The 16835-nt window shown below is 50.4% G+C and overlaps 1 protein-coding gene and 1 long non-coding RNA gene across 4 annotated transcripts in view; one reads left to right on the top strand and one right to left on the bottom strand.

The window, feature by feature from the left end:
* The window catches only part of Sorcs2 (sortilin-related VPS10 domain containing receptor 2), a 381018-nt gene that overhangs the window by 299733 nt on the left and 64450 nt on the right, over positions 1 to 16835 (top strand). The gene's annotated exons all lie outside the window — the stretch shown is intronic.
* Positions 8796 to 13482, bottom strand: Gm52811. Its single transcript, XR_003955892.1, has 3 exons — positions 13295 to 13482; positions 12961 to 13192; positions 8796 to 8883 (listed from the first exon to the last, which is right to left on the bottom strand). It is a non-coding gene; the product is annotated as a predicted gene, 52811 (long non-coding RNA).

Raw genomic sequence — 16835 nt, 5'->3', positions numbered from 1 at the left:
TCCCTCATTCACTGAGTTCCCAGAAGTTCATAAAGATGACCCCAGCCTTCAATCACACATGCTTGCAGGGGAGAGAGACGAGAAGCAGCACCATCTACCACACACAGTAGAACTAAACTTCACGGGGAGCAGTCCAAGCACCTGAGTGTAGGAAGTGGTGGGCTGCTGGTAGCTGAAGGCTCACTGAGGGATGGGACAATGTTCCAGAGGAATGCCCCCCACCAGACAGACACTGAGGCCTGGGTGCATCACTTAGAGCCTGTGTAACTGAGGTGCAGTTTGCTCCGTCGTCTTCCAGGTGCAGATGAAGTGGTCCAAGGGACAGAGTCCCAGTTCTGCCTGGTTGAGAGATCTGGGGGTGGGGGGCCTGCATGTCTCACTCCTCCACCTCAAGCTGGCCTCACACCCTTGGAGTAGCTTCAGTTTTCAGGGGATAGGGGGTGTGGAGGGACATGCTCTCCTTTGAGTCCCGTCATAATTTTAAATGTCCTATGAACATTGGACCTGTCATCAGAGTCCCCTCTGGAAGTGGCCTGGGAATGATACACGCATGGTTTTGCTCACTGTTCAATCCCTGTGACCACAAGCTAAAAATGGTTTGAATGGTTTTATGAAGAAAATAAAAAAGATTCATGGAAGTGGCACAGGGAAGCGAGGCAGAGGCTAACTACTTAGCACCTGCACACAGCATGGCTGCCTGCACCATCTCCCTGTGACTCTGGGTGCTGTTGTGAGTAGTGGTGGAACCAAAATCAGGGTAGAAGCTCCAAGGCCCCTGGACCTGAAACATGGTGCCAAGAACCTTCTGGAAGCAGCTTCCGGAGCCCACAGTGGGCACCTGTGCTCCAGGGGACCCCTGTGGCAGAAGAAAGGACTCTGGTCTCGTCCTAGGTCATGGGCCTATTATTTGATGTGTTTGGGGACATGAAGTTTAATATAAGGACACAAAAGGTGACTCTTGTGGCTTGGAAGTGGGGCATAGCATGGAGAGCTGAGCAACAATGTGTGGCACATGGGAGGAGGCAGTGGAACTCAAGCGGGGTGCTACGGGCAGAGGCTCTAGAGCTTTATTATGAAATGGTGGATCACCCAGACAGGACAGGACAGGAATCCGAGATGGTTTTATGGTGATTGGCCACAGAGTGGAAGAAATGAAGCCTAAGTGTGGGAGGATGGAGAGGAGACATGGGGACAGCAGAGGAGAACAACACCCCTGCCTCCAAATCTCCACTCCACGTCCAGGTGAGCATCCACTGCAGCCTCTGGGACAGGCTTTTGCCTAAGCTGTCAGTGTCCCCAAGTGTATGGAGGATGCCCACATGGGACAAGGGTCCTTGTCCCCAGCGCACTAGGAGTGCAGCCAGGAGTCCAGCCTGGCATAAAATAGGCATGTGTGGTGGTGTGCTCCATCGGGCAGCCACAGCATGTCCATGCTTACAGGTTCTGTCATATGCATTCACCACGCCAGTATGTCCCAGCCTTGAGGGCCCAGGATGAGAGGGTCAGAACAAGCCAGAGTGCCCCATGGCAGGCCCCTGAAGTTCCCAGCTTCAACCTTGGAAGGTTGGGAGGGAGGACCCTGGGGAGAAGCCATTCTTGAAGCCAGGTAATGCCCAGGCCAGGCCCCTCCCCTGTCCAAGCCCTGGTCACCACTGCACCACAGAGTGCAGTCTGCTCTTGGTGTTCCTTTGTCCACACTTCCCTCTTCCACACTGCCTGCAACTTTGATAAAGCAACTTTCCCAACTGCCTCTCCATGCTCACTGATGCTGGCATGAAGCCCCCTTTTTCTTCCCAAGGGACTGGAAGGCCCCTTGGCGCCCCTCAGACCCAGTTTCTCCCGTTGCAATGTCTGCTGCTTATCGCTCATCATAGGTAATGAGGAGGACGGTTGGCTTCACACTGGCCACAAGGGACCTGTGGGCTCTGAATTCACTTCAATTCACTCAAGCACAATGTGATAAAAAGTTTGGGGGAAAAAAATGAGAGTTAAATTTGAATTTCACAAAAGCAAAGGACTATTCTTACTGTGTCTCAAATATCATGCATATATTTATACAAAGCATTTGTTCATTTGCTGAAAATTTTTATCCAACTGGCCATCCTATTGGCTGGCAGCCCGGCTTCCCCTAGGCTCCAGCCTCTGAGATCATGTTTTGGGGATGGAGTCTGCCAGCCGCCTTCAAGCTCAGTGGCGGAGGTCACGGCACATCATGCCAGGTACACAGGGAGAGGATGGCTTCCATCTAGAAGCGCCCTGGGCCTTCCCTCCCCATGCTGAGAGTGGTGCTTCCCCTGATGCGCTCCCTCTCACGGCCCCAGCTCTGGCCTCCCTCCAGCTTCCCAATGAGACAGCCCCAGGTAAAGCCCTCATTGGGAATGTCTATGTCTAATTATGTCATATCAGGCTTCAAATCGAGTTCTGCAAAGTAGTCCCAACTACGATAGAGCTGCCGTGCAACCTAATTATAAAATCCAGGGCGCTAGAAATCTCAGAGCTTAGCAACGTGGACATGATGGAGACATGCTTTATGCTCATAACTCAGAGAGCTTGTTTTAAAAACCGACTGTAAAACCATTTAATTACTTGGTCTTAAAACTAGCCATGTGGAAATTATGTTTCTTCAATGTGCATTTTGGATGTGATTTCTGGCAAGCATACTCCACAGCGGTTTGTAGCACTGCAGGCTCCCCAGAGCACCCTCTCTGTGCCTTCCCTGGGGTCCTCATATGACCCACCGAACCTCTCATCAAAGGTGAGGGGTCAGAGTCCAGTGACAAGGACCAGCAGCACCTGCAATGACAGCTAGTGAGCAGGAGCGACAATGAAACTTGGAATATTTGATGATAAACTTTATGTCCTGCCCATTCATCCACCTATCCATCCTCCCTTCCATTACACACACACACACACACACACACACACCGTTTCACTCACCTACTCATCTGCTCATCTGTTCTTCCACCCACCAACCCATGTACTCATCTACTAATCCACCCATCCATCTACCTTTGCACCCAGCTACATATCCATCCACCCAACTGTCCATCCTCTGCTCTCCACCTACCCACCCATCTCCCCATTCTCTCTTTACCCAAACACTCATTTATCCTCTCATCCATCACCCTTCTATCCATCTGCCCATCCACTCATTCATCTACTCACTGTCCATTTATCTACTCATCCTATCATCCATCCATTCATCCATCCACCTGTCCATCCATCCATCCATCCATCCATCCATCCATCCACCTGTCCATCCATCTATCCATCCATCCATCCATCCATCCATCCATCCATCCACCTGTCCATCCATTTATCCATCCATCCATCCATCCATCCATCCATCCATCCATTCATCCATCCACCTGTCCATCCATCCATCCACCTGTCCATCCATTCATCCACCTGTCCATCCATCCATCCACCTGTCCATCTACTCATCACTTAACCCCTGCTATTGATTTGCATAAGCAAAGCCAGTTGACTGTGTTATCTTTGTTCCTAATCACTCCTATGAGTATATATTTGTACATGTTCCCCCCACACCACATATACATGTATGCATGTATGTGTATATATATGAATATATATTCATCCATCATGTGTGTGCCATGTGCCATCCGTCTATATGTTCATCTTCTCACTGATATCTATCTCTCCACCCCCACACACATGTGCATCTATCTATCTATCTATCTATCTATCTATCTATCTATCTATCTATCTTTCTATCCCTTCACCAAAATCATGCACCAAGTCTTTAGCCTTTGGACAACTCCTCTATACCTAGTTTCTAGGCAAGCAGCAGTGGAGTGAGTGCCATCTGTTCTCTAGCTCCAGAACCTAAGACCAGGGAGCCTCTGAAACCAATGTCCAGAAGAGAAAGTTCTGGAGTTGAGGAGTGAGAACTGCTGGGGGGCCATGACAGGGGCTGGACATAAACAGGGAGTGAGAAGGGGCCATGGAGCAGGTCCATTTGAGTTGGCCACTGATGGACATATGGGAGCAGAGAGTCTTAAAGAAGAGGACATTTGCTCTGAAACTGAGATCCACTAAACTCCAGCTCCCTTATGCTGTTTTCTGAGCCTTTGGAAGTTCCCTCAACTGTGAAGGCAAAGGGACTGGGCTTCCTTGGTGTTCCCAGCAGCCCCCTCAGCTGTGCCTCACCTTCTCATTCTTGCTCCCCACCCCAGGTATTCCTGGGGATGAACAGGGGAGCTCCTGATCCCCCCACTTTCCCTCTCTCCTTTTTCATCTCACGTTCACCACTTCAGATACCACCTAACATGCCAGGGCTCCCCAGCCCCAGTGGCCCCTTAGATTCCAAGCTGCCTCATGACATCTTCATCTGGTGGCCTGCTGGCATCTTGGGGTCTCTGTCTTGTGACATTATTATCTGCTTCTGTGACCACTTCCCAAAGGCAACACAGGAAGCTGTGCCACGTGCCCTCATGTAAAGGCTGGTGTTGTCCTTCTCCCTGTCCCTGTATGTGTGCTGTGTTCTGCTCACATCGTCCCCATCGGGTGGCAAGTGTCTCTTATCACCTGGGCTGCTGTATAGTTACATACATTGGCACTGTGCGTGACCCTGGCATCTGTGGCTCTTGCTGCAGGCCTGAGGTAGCAATGGGAGTTCTTTGCCTTGTTTAGAATCTAAGCTGAGGCCAGGGCTGGGAGTTCATGCGTGAAGGGCCAGGTGCATGGCATACACATTCCTATCTCCCAAATGGGCAGACAGTCAGGCCAATCTCCTGTGTCTGGTGATTCCAGGCCTCCTTTCCCCTTCCTGTCGCCCCTGAGTTTAGTCTACTGCCCAAAGCCACCATAGGTGAGAGTTGGCATTCATGTAATAAATCAGAGGCATGGATCTGTCCTGTCGGCTGTGACACCATCCACTGCTGTCCATAGGGAGGGGACTCCCTAAGCAGTTGATGGAGGTTTTTCTGGCACTAGCTGTGACCAGGCTCTGTGGTATGTCAACAGAATACTAGATTGATCTGGTCAGGGAAGGGTCATATGTGGAACTGACTAAAAGCACCATTAACAGGTCCTCCAGTGCTTATCTTGTTACTTGGACCCCTATCTCTTTCCCTGTTTGTGCCCACACCCGTGTGTGTGTGTGTGTGTGTGTGTGTGTGTGTGTGTGTGTGTGTGTGTGTGTTTGTCCATGCACTAGAGCAGTAATGATGAATTTAAATGTGCAGAAGATGTTTTTCCTAAATTGCAAAGATCTTTTGCTGAACAAAATATTACAGAGGCACTCGATCAATAAATCAGATCAAAGGCAGGCAATGTGGCTGCAACAGGGCTTGGGGCTGGAAATGCTGCCTTCTGGGCATCTCTGTCACTTGCTCAGCCACTGTCATGGAGCTGGACGTCCTCAGGGAGGAGTACTAACCCCTCTGGAAAATGGGAATCATGAGGTGCTACATCTCGGGAGGGAGCAAGAGTGGACGTGGCGAAGTGGTCAGGCATCAGAAAATGTGAATTACATCTGCCACCCTGTCCTCAGTGTGTTAGTGTGGCTGATGCATCTGAGTTCTACAAACTGTCACATCTTCCCGATGTCAGAGCAATCCTGTGAGTTGTAACTAGCATGTTTGGGACTGACTTAAATGGCATTCTGCTCAAAGTAGTACACCCTGCCCTGAAGCCTACCCCTTCTTCCCTGGGGTTCTCCAGAAGGAGAGGTGCCCAGCGCAGCCTCAATGAGGAAGGAGCCAGTGTATTCCTCACCAGGCTGCAAACCTGAAGCTCGGGAGATAGAAGCGACAAAAGAGAGGGTGTCCAGTGTCTTCTTGCTTTCCAAGGGTTAGGTTGAGGCTCCCATGAGTCACTGAACTGATTCCAGGCTACATGTATATACACAGCCAGAGTTCAGCTCAGGTCTGCTGGCTACAAAGCTCTGTCTCTGCTGGAATGAGACAGTTCTAGAAAGACTTTCCAGCAGAGATCGGAAGCCTCCCTTCACCAGGAGTATTCAAGCAAAGCTCAGGGATATGGGTGATGATTTCAGCATCCTAAGATATGTGGTCCAGCTTGCCCCGGGCTAGCTCCAGCTCTCCAACTCAGCCGTGAGCTAGCTTAGGTGTCACTAGGTTTTGGAGGAGGTAGGAATGGTCTTACCTTACCTGTTTCTCACCCAAGCCCTGCCTCACCCTCTGTTTTTTGGCCTGTGGGAGAGGCCATGGCCAGGCTACCACTGGGAAGGCTCTGGGCACAGGACAGAAAGCACCCTTTTATATCAGGACATGCCACCTATTCAGTTAGATAATTCAGGATGGTAAATTCTCTGGAGTGACTATGTTTTATCAGGACAGTTGTGTTAACTGTCAGTGGCTGAGTGTCCTGGGAAGATTCCCTCCAGGGCCATGAAAATGTTCATGGTGTCACCATTCCCTTCCCAATAAGAAGGGTGAGAAGGAACTGATAAAACACGTGGCCACCACCACAGTCATGTTCAAGGACTATAAGATAACATTAGAAGTCACACCATCTCTTTCTATGAACACCAGTTATAACCACTGGAGATGAGAACATCAACAACCCCATGGTTGACATTACTAAAACCCCATCACTGGATATTAATATACAGACATGAATATCCCACTACTAATGTCTCAAGGCATCAATAACCTACCATTAATATTCAATGGACTCAGAGACACCATACTCCATCACTGACAATAGAGCTCAGAGAGACCACACCCCACCACTGATAAGGCTTGGGCCTGCTGGTGCATGCAGAAACTCAGGTTTTATCTCCCATCCTCACCATTATTTGAGCTATCTGTGATACTGCCCTGTCCTGATCTAACTGGCCTGTAGCATAGTCCATTTCTGTCCCTGTCCCATCTCTGCCCACCATCTCCCTGCCTCATTCCCTGCCTTTGCCATAGAGAAGACACCAGGCCACTGTGGCTTGATGCTTCCCTGTCACACAGCTGCAACCTGGAACTTTCCCTATGGTTCCTCCCAGTAGGCTCAGGCCTGTCTCTTCCATCCTCTCCATAGCTCGAGAGGCCTTGTCTTCCTCACACTTCGTGCCCTCCCCATCACCTTGCTGGATGGATCTCCTGACCCATCCAGCCTCTTTAGGTTTTGTTCAAGCACTGCCTGACAGCATGGGACTAAGTCCTCCTCTGAGTCCTGAGTTGCTTGTTTCTGCCTGTCTTGTCAGTGCCTATCACAAGCCAGCCTGTGCCGTGTGAAGCCAAGGATCTGGGCTGAACATACTCTCCAGCTCAGGGAAGGATGGACACAAAGGGCTGAAGGTCACCCAGTGTGCACCCTTCCCATTTCTGCAGGCTGGGTCTTAGCGTTACTGCCTCCTCATTTACCTCCTGGAGCCACGGGTCCAGGGATGACAGTGTGCCTGGGATTGGAGTTGCTGTCTCTGGGTCCTGAGCATTGCCCTCTTGAGAGACTTGATGTCGTGAGAATTTTGGTTTCTTTAAACACACACACACACACACACACACACACACACACACACACACACACAGAGAGAGAGAGAGAGAGAGAGAGAGAGAGAGAGAGAGAGAGAGAGAGAGAGAGATATGCTATGGGAATATGTTTTTGTTTTAATTCCAGGTATAGGGATGTGGGGTTGCTTCAGATTGTCCACAGCCGCTGACTATAGTTTGCCTCATGCTCGAGCAGAGGCATGTTTTGTTGTTGTTGTTTGGTGTGTGTGTGTTTCTTTGTTTGTTTTTGTTTTACCAGATGCAGATAGTTTCTGCAATTGTGTGATGTTTGGAATTCTAGGGACTTTTAAGCAGGGTATATAAGTGCTAGATCCCCAATGGAAAGGGTTGGTAGGCTGGTTGGTGGCTGAACGCTGCAGGCCATGGTTTGTCAAGTAGTCATGTGTGAGGAGATGAAAAGAATAAATTAGATATCCTAACGGTGAAGGTCAAACTTTCCCCAAGGAACTCAGTGCTTCTAGTCAGCAGGAATTAGTCTAGTGATAATGTTGCCCCCTTCCCCCTCTATCCTTTCATAATCTCCTACCTAGAAGTAGGGGGTTGAAAGGGTAGAAGAAGAGGGGTGGAGAAGGAAAGAAAATAGAACCCACAACGTAGCCAAAAGTTGGGCTACAACATGAAATCTTTGCTTTCTTAAGGGAAAGTTTATGTGGCTCGCAGTCCTGCTGTCCACGCCTCACAGTTCAGCTGCTGCACACCTGATCTGACTCAGCATAACCTGGTAGGAGCTCGTGACAGAGGTGACCTGTTGACCCCACGATGGCCAGGAAGCAGAGAGAAAATGTCAAGAAAGAGGCCTGAGTCATGTCCCCTTCAAGGTCACACCCCCAAGTGACCTTCCTCCCACTAGCCCCCCCTCAGGTCCCACCACTTCTACACAGGGTAGGGATCAAGCCTTCATCACGTGGACCTTAGAGACACTTAACTGAACGTCTGCAAGACCTGGCTTACTTCAGCAGAGGGCCATTTAAAAGACACAGAAAGCATTCTATCCAGTCCTGGTACACAGTGAATGAACCTGAGGACAGGACTGTCCTAGGTATGGTTGAGGAGAAGGGTTTTTTTTATAGATATGAGGGAGAGATCAGCCAAAGGCGTCAAGGTTTAAGGCAGGGGGCAGGGGTGAGAAGAGCTGAGAGGAGCCAGGACTTCTTATGCTGGGAGACACTGGTGGCCAGATTTGACGCCAACGGGTACCCCAAGTAGCCATTGGTCCCAGGTTTCTTTGGGACCTAACACACAGTAAGTGTTAATTCAAGTCTGATTATTTTGTCACCTGTGTTGTCCGTGCTGAGTACTCAATGTGCCACTGCCTTGTCACTCGGGTATTGGCTATGGCTGGAGACTGTGGTTTCCGGTGTAAGGTTCTTCTCTGCTCTTCACAGCACTGCTGCTGTAAGAACCAAACCAGAAGGTGGGTGTGGGGGAGTTGAGGGGGTGAGGAAGTTGTGGTAAGAACCAAACAGGAAGTTGTAGTGGTTGGTCAGGCAGGAAACTGCAGTGAGGGCCAACAGAGTGGTAAGGAGCTAACAGGAAGCTGTAAGTCAGAGCCTAACAGGAAACCAAGGAAACAGCTGCAGTGAGGGTCAAACTGAAAGCTATAGAGAAGGCCAACGGGAAGCTGCAGTAAGGACCAAATAGGAAGCTGTGGTGAGGTACAACAGGAAGCTCCAGTGAAGGCCAACAGGAAGCTGTGGTGAGGCCAACAGGAAGCTGCTGTGTGGGTCATTCAGCTCTATCTTCACTGGGTTCTCTGACCAGCTCATGCAAGCCAACTGGCTCTGAGGCCTCCATCATCCACCTCCAGGGATAACGACCAGAATGGCCTCTCACTCGAGCTGAGGCAGCACTTTGGACTGCCTCACTCCTGGACTAGTGGTGACAATGACACCTTAGCCTCTGGTTTGTGAATATTTGATGAGAATGTCTGAGAGGCCCTGTCATTCCCACAGTGCCACCATTACCCCGGCTCAGCAAGCCCTGCAAAGCCAGAACACTAACGGTGCTACCATGCAGTCCCTTGCCTTTCTGCTGTTCAATTAGGACAGATGAATGAACAAATTGTTCACTGATCTAATCTTACACAGTTAACACAACTGTCCTGATAAAAGACAATCTTGCAAACACAGTCACTCCAGAGGATTCACCATCCTCTGCACACTGCCCAGGCGAATAGTTTTCTTTGCATTGTCTGTGAAATGCCTTCAGACAGGCAAACAAACGCAATTAAACCACATTCCCTCCAGGGCCTCCATGCACAGCCCCTCAGAGAACAGAGGTCTCAACAATACCCCAGCCTCGAGCTTCATGTTATTGACAAGATTAGCCATAAATCAAGGCTGTAGAATGTGGGTGGTGAGTTGTTTTTATGTCTCCTGAATTATGCCTGCCTTCTTCGATGACTATCGATCAGGTGCCAGGTTTCAAGGCAGCCCCTGGTCAAGGGAAAGGCGTGCCTCTTCCTTTCAATTTACAAGTGTGCCCAGGGACACTTCTTGGCATTTCAGCAATTGTCAAGTCAGTAATTAAAGCTGAACCAGCTCTTAGCTGACAATCAATTCTGTGATTGTGTTTGAGTGGCTGTTTTACTAAATCAACGCTGAGGGCTCATCAGCCCAGTGTTAGCACAGAGGCTGGGTGGCTGCCACGGCAAACAGAGCCATCCATGCATCTGTGTAAGAGCATATGACTGTGTGACCCTGGGCAAGTCATTTCCCCCGCCAGGCTCCTGCTTCTCTGTCTGGAAGAGAGACAAAGGCATTCTCCCACCCCGGCTGTTATGAAAGACTAAGGTTTGTGTTTATGAATGCATCCTGCCCAGAATTGGGACAGGTATGGGGGGTGAGAGGTTGTGCTCCTGGTCACTGTGATGGTCCCACATGGTGCTGGTGTAGATAAATAACAGGAATCCTGTATATAGTGTTTCCACAACCCCAGTATCCCGTATCCTGTCAATCACTACCCATGGGCCCAGTTCTCACCCTCCCCTCACTCATAAGCTCTGAAGTAAGCCCTCTCCAGGTTTGCTGGCTTCAATGAGATTCCACCCCCTACCCCAACCCAACCCAACCCACCCCCTCATAGTCTCAGGCATTTGAATCCTTGTCCTCTATTGATGAAGAAGGCTTAAGAGGTGTGAGCTTGTTGAAGGAAGTATGTCAGTGGAGTGGGCTTGGGGGTTTAATGACTTGTGGCATTTCTGGTTTTCTCTCTCTCTCTTTCTCTCTCTCTCTCTCTCTCTCTCTCTCTCTCTCTCTCTCTCTCTCTCTCTCTCTCTCTCTGCTTTGTGGTTCTCAGCTTCCTGCTCCTGTGGCCATACCTGACTCTGCCATCATGGACTCTAACCCTCTGAAACCATAAACCTCCAAGTTTTCTTCTCCAAGTTGCCTCGATTATGGTGTTGATAATAGCAATAGAAAAGTAACTATTATATCAAATAAGGAGAGTTGGGGTGCCCGGCAAGAACAACTGTGTCTCTGCTCCTGGATGGACAGTCTTGCTGTGGTCTGCTGGCTCCTGATGAATGTTTGTTTATTCTTTACTGGGATGACGGGGTGGGCACATGTATACCACCATGCACATGTAGAGGCCACAGTACAACTTGGTTCGTTCTTTCCTTCCACTGTGGTCCCAGAGATAGAACTCAAGTCATCAGGTTTGTGCACCAAGTGCTTTTATGCTCTGAGCACTCTTCTCTTACAGCAAGCGCTCCTGGTGGATTTCTAAGAAAGTACAGCAGTTTCTAGCTGGGGGCTGAGGGCGCTCTGATCCTCTGTTCTGATTGTATTCTGCACAATGGGAGCTCAGGGCTCTTGGGAATCATGCTGTGAACAGGTGTCATCTGCATCCTGTCCCAACACATATTTCCATCTTGTCACCTTGATTCCGGGAATGCATTCTCTAGCTCACAGCAAGCTCACGCTGCCGGAGGAGCTGATGATCATGAGGCAGCCAAGTCCTGGATCTTGTAGGTCAAAGATGAAAGTCAGAAACATCAGGACCAAAGACAGGTTCTACAGGAAAAGGTCTGGGTCATTGTTCAGCAAGGACGAAGGGAATGGACTAAATCTTGACCTTTGACTGCTAATATAGTTCTAGATCTTTTCATCATCAGAAACTACAGCAGGCATGGGAAAGGACTTTAATACTGGGAACCAGAGGCTTCTGTACATGGCAGATAGAACAGCTGGAGTGAAGGCCTAGATGGGCTGAGGTGATGGTCACATGGTGACTGTCACAGGCTGGAATGAAGGTCGTAGGGCAGAGGGTAAGAAGACTGGAAACTGCTGTCCATTTTCCCAGTTGTCCTCTCACCCTGTGCTGGTCCTGGGAAGGATGCTGGTGACACTCTTAGGCCCTGGGCCAACCCAGAGAATCTATGGGAGACCAGTGACCCTGCTCTTAGTTAGCTCTAGTACGTCATGATGGTAAGAGGATGGGGTGGCACCCTGGCCAGTTCTTCTCCATGTCACACTATCTCATTCCAAAACAGCTGAGAAAGCACATTTCAAATGACCCTCCCTGAAATAAGTCAAGCCACATCTGAATTCCAGCCCCAGGTGTGGGCATGTAGTCCCCAGATGTCCTCTCCCCAGACCAGCTTCCTACCGGCCTTACCCTGAGGCTCTCTCTCTCCACGGGGTATGATATAGAAACCTTAGTGGCTCAGACTGACCCCTGATCATCTTCTCAAACCAGTCATCCCGTCTCATGTCCAGATCTCTGCTAATGATACCACCACCTACAATCTGCCCATGCCAGCAGGTCGGAGTGTGTGTGGTCCATGTCACTCATTCCCTACCCAAGCGGCTGAACCCCAACTGCAAGGCATTGTTAGCACCCATCCACCCTCTCCAGTGTGCTGCTTGTGTCTGAATCTCATTTAGCTAACCCACCTGGCTCCCACAGGCCCCATCCTCTGGTGTACCTAAGGCTGCATCTCAGGTACACTGTGTCTCAGAGGTGGCCAAACAGATAACCACCCCTGCCACTCCAGAGATCTCACCGGAGGGTGCCAAGCCCCCATCTGCAAGTCTTGGGGCATAAGAAAAGGCATTGGGCTGGAGAAATCTCATTCCTCATGACTCACTCTGGTTCAGATGAAACTCGGGCAGGTTCTAATTTCAGATCTGGGGGCGGTGCCACTGTCTGCCTCTCCAGCAGTCAAAACCAAGCTTCCTGGATTCCCAGCTGGGTCTATCTGGCTGGCCAGGAACATGTGGGGGTGGAGGGCTCAGCAAACAGGTGATACTAGTCTTGAGGCTTAGGCTGGCAGAACCCCCAACACACGAGTGTGTAAGCATACATACACAATCATACATGTATACATAATAGAGAGACAGGAAGGAAGGTCCATGGGGCTGCCAGACAGGGCTCTGGCAAGCAAAGATGGCATTTACTTTCTTCTGTTTTCTGTAAGTGACTGAAGTCTGATGTGTGTTACTAGGGCAGGTTAGGAGTTTAACATTACCTTTTGGAAGAGATGGGCTGAAAGCTTCATGGCAGAAAGTGGACCACAGGGAAGTGACATCCAGCACCTGGTGGGCAGGGAAGCCACAGGAAGCCTTGGAGGGGAGCAGTCACAGGCATATCAAACTAGGAGGTTCAAACTAGTATCCCATGGACCACCGCAGACAGGAAGGAGACGGGACTAAATCTGGAGGCCAGATGAAGACATGTAGACCTCGAAGCAGTCAGTATTCCTGATATGACCAAGGGAACAAGGATGGAGCACAAGACCCACCCAGTGTGCCCCACCTCTGCCAGGAGCTGCCCCCAAGCCCTTCGTGTGTGGCTGCACTGACCTTTCTGTCTGCTGCAGCAGGGCAGCTGGAGCACTCATGGCCTGTGCTCCAGAACACAGAGGTCCTCTCTTGGTCTCTGCGGGCCTTGAGAACAGAGGTACCTTGGAGGAGGGGTTTGCTGCAAGAGGAGCTCAGGACACATGTGCACTGACAGTGACCAGGGTAGAGAAAGGTCAGAAATCCATCCCCAGTGTTTGGTGGCTTGTAGACTTCTGGAAGCCATATCTGGCCATCGGGGTAGGGAGAAAGGCCTTTGTAGAATCTTCTGCTGTATCAAGACCCCTGGTGCTTGCTAGTTGCCTTCCAGATGCAACCATGCCCTTGGCATTGGCATTGGCTTTAGTTGAGTGGTACAGGGGAACAAGAAGTCAGTGCAGCCATACACCAGGCCCTTGGCCTCTCTGGCCTCAGCATCGCCTTGGAGAAATGAAGGCAATCACAGTTCCTTGGTAGGTATGTTGTGTGTGCTCCTCAGTCCATTTCCTGCCCCATAGCTCTGACCCTGTGCTGGGCCCTGTAGCTTACTAGTCCTTCCTAGGGCTCAGGCCCAGCCATCAGTCAAATGAATGTGTCAGATATTTCTACAGCATGTTTCAACATGTTACCTCTGATTTCAGGAAGCCTAGCCTCACAGGCCCCCAGGACCTAGCTCAGGTACCATATGTCTCCCCCAAAATAGTAAGTAGTAAAAATACCCCCACTGAAAATAGAGTCTGCCTCTCAATTTGGAAGTGCAATCTGCCCGCCTCCGCCCACGAGCTGCTAATTGATTTGCTTTTTGCCCCAGGAACTCTCATCCTTGTCAGCACTTTCTTTTTTCCTTGGCTCACTCTCCCAGGTCTAAGGCTGAAAATAGACCTCAGTGAGCTTGCTGGGTTCTTGGCATTCACCTTAGGGTCACCTAGACAGAGGCCTGGACCCACCTCAGGGTATGGTGGCCGAAGCCCAGAGCTCTTAATCAGTAATGAAATCACAGCACTGACTCCGTGTTAGTTGGAGTTGTCTAGGCTGGGTTATGGCTAGAGCAGATAGACCCAGCTTTGCCAGGCTGTGGGGAGATGTCCCTAGAGAGCGTAAACAGCCACAAGGCTCTCGGTGCAGGCCATTCTGGATGCGGGCCAAGGACCTGCACTGACTCTGTACCAGGGAGGGTCTCCTGGAGAGAGAGCCTCTGTGCACAGGAAGCTGTTTGATAAGCAGGTGTAAGAAGAAGGCCCTGACCCTACCTACCCACAGGTTGACTGGTGTGGGTTCATCTGCAGGTAGGGCTTTGTTGTCTGGGAGTTTGCACTCAGAACGTATGAAGAGAGCTATTTCGGTTTGATATGTGGTCCCAAATCGTGGTGGAAGCTCAAGGCCAGTGTCTCAGTCACCAGAGGCTGAGTTGGGCTATCTCCGTCCTCCTCTGCATCCATCAGGGGCTGAGTCGGGCTATCTCCATCTTCCTCTGCATCCATGTAGGGAGCAGCACACACCCAGAAAGGCAAGATGCCTAATGGCTCAGTCTACCACAGAAACATAGTTGAGGTGGCTGATAGCAGCCTGGGGTGGAGAGGGGAGCTGGGCCAGAGACCCCGCTCTTAGAAACCCTGTCCATCACATCACTACCCTGGTTAGCCAATCAAATCTACCCATTCAAGGCATAGCTACCTGTGTGCCCCTCCTCAGCGAAGGCCCCCTTCCCGCTCTGGTTCAGCAACCATAGAAGAGTGAATAAGTGAACGAATGAACCTTTACTAATTCGTGCAACGGGAGCAGTGTGGAGGAGGAGGTGAATGGGACTCTCTGGCTGTTGGCCTCTAGGCTACTTGAATATTCATGAGAATGCTCTCCCAAAGAGAGAAACAAGCAGGATCCCATGGGAGTCCAGGTGGAGGTGGGGCCAACATCCCCTCATTCATACATACATTCTATTCCCAATGCACCCAGGATGGACCAATTGCCAAGCCCACCCACCCCTGAGCCCATGGTCACCAGAGGTACAAAATAGGAGTTGCTCAGAGTGTGAAGTTCAACCAGGAGGCCCAGAGCAAGCAGTTGCAGTGCCACGTGCATCATGGGAAAGAGCCTTAATGAGAAGCATGTGGGTTCTAGGCACAGAATTGGCCAAACCAATTGGCGTGCATCTCAGGCCTGGGGTGGAGAAAGGGATGTCAAGTGGACAGGTGAGCCAAACAGGATGTCTGGGTGGCTTGTGTCTTTTCTCTTTTTGTCCAGGAATCAACACACAGTTGGGACGATCTAAGAAAGGACAAAGGAACAGAAAGGTCCTGGGAGCTACAGCTGGGTGCTCTGAGCAAGACAGTTTATGAATTACAATGCAAAGTGTAAAATAAATATTCATGATCCCCTGGTGATAGAACTGAATGATTAAGTAAATAGCAGGGGGGGAGAGGCCTGTTCTGTGCAGAATTCCATCCCTACCTAGGCAGGATACGATCCCACTACAAAGAGGACAGCAGAGCAAGTCACAGCAGAGGGGCCTGAGGGTCACCCGCCAGCCAGGACACAGGCACCACAGTGTCCTGAAGACAGTGCCTCTCTCTGGGATCTTCTAGCAAATACCATTGCAGTGGTTTTTGCTAGCTCACAGGCTGATGTAGGAAACTCAGCATCTGAGCCTCCCAGGAGGGACACCGGCAGGAACCAATCTGTGTGCCTATCCACTGCCACATCGTCAAAGCACAGGGAGGAACCTAAAATGTCGTCAGACAGGAACCAATGAGACCTGACATCTAATCCCATGGTGTCTGCTATAAGGTCCTGGGACAGAACCAGGAGGCCAGTGACACTTGTGCCCAGTGTGGTGTTTAGATGATATTGGTCAGGCCAACGTCTGGAACCACTACAAATGAGTTTATTTAAGCAAAAGCTGCAATCCTAACTCACCACTTCAGCCCATTTACTGGCACACACTTGCCACTGCAGAGTGACACGTGCTTCTAAAAACTTAGTCACTGTGACACGGGGAATCACAGGGATTCCCCACCCTTTATCCTTTCATCACTCCACTCTGCAACCCTTCCCCGGGTTACTAAGCTCCTTCTCACCTGCAGGCTCATCTCAGACGACATATCTTTGTCCCTGTTACACAGAGTCCCTCCCAAGCCTTTGCGAACAGAGAGAGTGGGCTTCATGCAGGAGGAAACTAATTAATGTCCCAAGGAAGCTCATCGGATTTCCTAGGGAAGAAAGCATGATGGGATTATCATCGGCTCATGTAGAGCAGAGAGAGGGTGCTGTGCAGCCCACTGAGCCTCATGGGCCCATCATTGTCCTCGCAAGATAAGCTTGACCTCTGAAAGGCCGTCACAGCCATATCCAGACAGAGGCTGCTCTCAGGGCCCCACACCCTGGAAGCTGCATATTCCTCAACTGTGCTGGTCTCCAATCAGCCCCAGCCCAGCTCCCCACCCAGCAGTGTCCTTCCTCCTATAACACCCTGCAGAGCATGTCAGTTGTTTAGATCTTGACCTTGGCCCCCTTCTGATGAATGATGTGTACATGAGCATGGTCTCACATCTGGGTCCCTTCCTGTACC

This window comes from Mus musculus, chromosome 5 (assembly GCF_000001635.26).
Source record: "Mus musculus strain C57BL/6J chromosome 5, GRCm38.p6 C57BL/6J".
Taxonomy (NCBI): Eukaryota; Metazoa; Chordata; class Mammalia; order Rodentia; family Muridae; genus Mus; species Mus musculus.
Note: the sequence above shows the minus strand (reverse complement) of the source record. Positions and strands in the feature narration are given on the sequence as shown.